This window comes from Nicotiana tomentosiformis, chromosome 1, assembly GCF_000390325.3.
Source record: "Nicotiana tomentosiformis chromosome 1, ASM39032v3, whole genome shotgun sequence".
Taxonomy (NCBI): domain Eukaryota; kingdom Viridiplantae; phylum Streptophyta; class Magnoliopsida; order Solanales; family Solanaceae; genus Nicotiana; species Nicotiana tomentosiformis.
This window is the reverse complement of record NC_090812.1, coordinates 9862873-9866319: the sequence shown is the minus strand read 5'-3', so window position 1 is coordinate 9866319 and position 3447 is coordinate 9862873.

The following is a 3447-nucleotide window of genomic DNA, read 5'->3' as shown; positions in this document are numbered from 1 at the left end:
TATCTTGAATTTTGGATTAGCAACGACTAACCACCAATCAAATGGCTTCACCAATCGACAATGGAGCCGGCCTTCAAGAGAAAAACAACAACTTGACACCCAGTACAGAAAGACCACTTGTAAACGTCGTTGGAGCTCGAATCGGAGCACCAATAGATATCAATTCGCACGTAGCCATTGAGGCAAACCTACATGCTGAACCCGAGAATAGCATCCATGGTGGTACTCGGTCTGTGGCTCGAGATACCCATAACGTCGAGGAAAACGGCGTTAGCTTGCGTATGAGTTTCGAAATGTTGCAAGCCCAACATGCAACAATAGCTCAGTTGCAGAGCCAAACCTAGCTACAAAGCAGGCCGGAGCCCAATCCACCTCGATAAATCACCCACAAAATGGATCCCGCCATAGTGAAGTCAAATGAGCAAGAATCAGGGACTACTCCCAAAATTGCTAAATTGCTCGAGGAACTCAAAAAACTAGTCGAAGCCAACGATAAAAAAGTAGAAACTTATAACTCTAGGTCGATCAGATCTCGGGAGCTCCACCAATGATAAAAGGATTGGATTCGAAACAATTCATGCAAAAACCTTTTCCCTCAAGCGTAGCCCCGAAACCAATCCCCAAAATATTCCGTATACCCGAAATTCCCAAATATAACAGAACGACCGATCCCAACGAGCACGTCACTTCTTACACATGTGCCATCAAGGGCAATGATTTTGAAGATGAAGAAATCTAATCTGTATTGTTAAAATAAATCAGAGAGACCCTCTCGAAGGGGGAAATGATTTGGTATCACAACCTACCACCAAATTCCATCGACTCGTTCGCCACGTTAGCATATTCTTTTGTGAAAGCACATGCCGGAACCATAAAAATCGCAACAAGGAAATCAGACCTCTTCAAGGTAAGACAAAAGGATAACGAGATGCTGAGAGAGTTCGTATCTCGTTTTCAAATGGAGCGAATGGACTTGCCACCAGTCACAGATGATTGGGTTGTTTAGGCTTTCACTCAAGGTTTGAACGAACGAAGTTCGACGGCTTCATGGCGATTAAAGCATAACCTGATCGAATACCCAGCCATCACATGGGCCGACATACACAATCGGTACCAATCAAAAATTAGGGTCGAAGATGATTAGTTGGGGTCTGAACCCACTGTTCGAAGGGATACTAATCGAGAACGAGGTCCGATCGGGGATCGATACCAATTGTACAACGAAAGCCACAGAGTCAGTGAATCGATACATAACCTCGGGCAAACTAACAAAAGAAGTAATCGAGGTCAAGGGTCCCGGGGGCTGATGAACAGAACTAGGTTCGATAGGCCTGTCGGATCTAATGAAGCACCTCGGTTATCGGAATATAACTTCAGCATTGATGCATCCGCCATCGTTTTGGCTATCGGACGCATCAAAGATACAAAATGGCCTCGACCCATGCAGACCGATCCTGCCCAAAGGAATCCCAATCAAATGTGCGAATATCATGGCACCCATGGCCACAGAACGGAAGATTGCAGGCAACTAAGAGAGGAAGTAGCCCGGTTATTCAACAAAGGGCACCTTCAAAAATATTTGAGAGATAGGGCAAAGAACCATTTTAAAAACAGGGATTTCGGCAAGCAAAACGAACAAGAAGAACCACAACATGTCATTCACATGATCATCCGCAGCGCCAATATCCCTCAGGGACCAGTGCTTAAACGCACTAAGACATCGATTGTGAGAGAAAAGCGATCTCGAACTCAAGATTACACACCATAGGAACCTTGTCCTTCAATGATAAAGATGCAGAAGGAGTCATACAACCTCATAATGATGCACTGGTAATATCCATACTCATGAATAAAACTAAAGTTAAGCGTGTGTTGATTGATCCAGGTTGCTCGGCCAACATCATCACATTGAAGGTCGTAGAACAGCTCGGCCTGCAGGACCAGATCGTACCCGCAACCCTGGTTCTAAACGGATTCAATATGGCATGTGAAACCACCAAAGGCGAGATAATTCTACCAATAAACGTGGCCGGAACCATCCAGGAAATGAAGTTCCACGTGATCGAAAGTAACATGAGATACAACTCCCTTTTCGGAAGGCCATGGATCCACAACATGAGAGTTGTACCTTTGACCCTACACCAGGTCCTCAAATTCCAACATTGAGAGGAGTCAAAACAGTGTACGGAGAACAACCAGCCACAAGAGAAATATTCGTCGTCGAGGAAGCGAAACCAATATCCTCGCCTTCGCCAATAAAGGGATCGGGCTCAGAAGGGGAACGAGATACCAAATAACAATCACAGACATCGGCTTTGACCCAACCATATAACCAAAAGATCAAAAAATATGATGATCAGAGGATCCCTCGATCCTTCGTGATTCCCGATGACTCCGACGCCACCAAATCAATGATTGAGGAACTGGATCAAGTCACACTAATCGAGCACTGGCCCGAACGGAAGGTATACTTGGGAACGGGGTTAAGCCCTGAACTCAGGAAGAAACTTGTTCAATTTCTTATCGATAACATTGATTGCTTTGCCTGGTCCCATTTAGATATAACAGGGATCCCACCGGACATAACGACGCATCGGCTAAGCTTGGACCCTAGGTTCAGACCAGTGAAGTAAAAGAGAAGACCCCAGTTTGAGGTAAAGCACACATTCATAAAGGACGAGGTAACCAAACTTCTCAAGATAGGGTCCATTCGGGAGGTGAAATATCCCGAATGGTTAGCCAATGTAGTTGTAGTGCCTAAAAAAGGGAACAAACTTAGAATGTGTGTGGACTATAAGGATTTGAGCAAAGCATGCCTCAAAGATTCCTTTTTGCTGTCCAACATCGATCGCATGATCGATGCCACGGCCGATCATGAGATCCTCACTTTTCTCGATGCCTATTCCGGGTATAATCAAATCCAGATGAACCCGGAGGACCAGGAAAAGACTTCATTTGTCATCAAATAAGGATTATCCATAGTTACTTATTTCCATGCCCTTATGCTTATTGGGTAGATCCTGAACTAAAGTTTTGACTGTCTTCCTAGTGAGACTATCTTTTATTTCCATAACATTCATACAGTACCTTTAACTACCCCAACTCTTATTTGAATAATTCTCAAGGGTCACGGTGTCGTGTCTGCGAGATTGAATTCCCATGTTGGGGTTCACTATGTTTATCTTGCACGATCTGTTGATTTGTCTGTAACCTCTTATCTAGCCATAACTAGACTCTTCCTCAATCAACTACTAACTGCTCGTCGGTCCATTATCATATCTGTATTCCGCGTAATCCCTCTTGGGTTATTCCATTTGTCTTAACTTACGTCTCGCACTGGCTCATTATTTATCAATAACATCTGGGGTAGGAACCCTTACATCCTTTCCTTGACATCGTGTTTACATAATATTCTGGAATCGTAGAATATCTGTAGGATGTGAATCA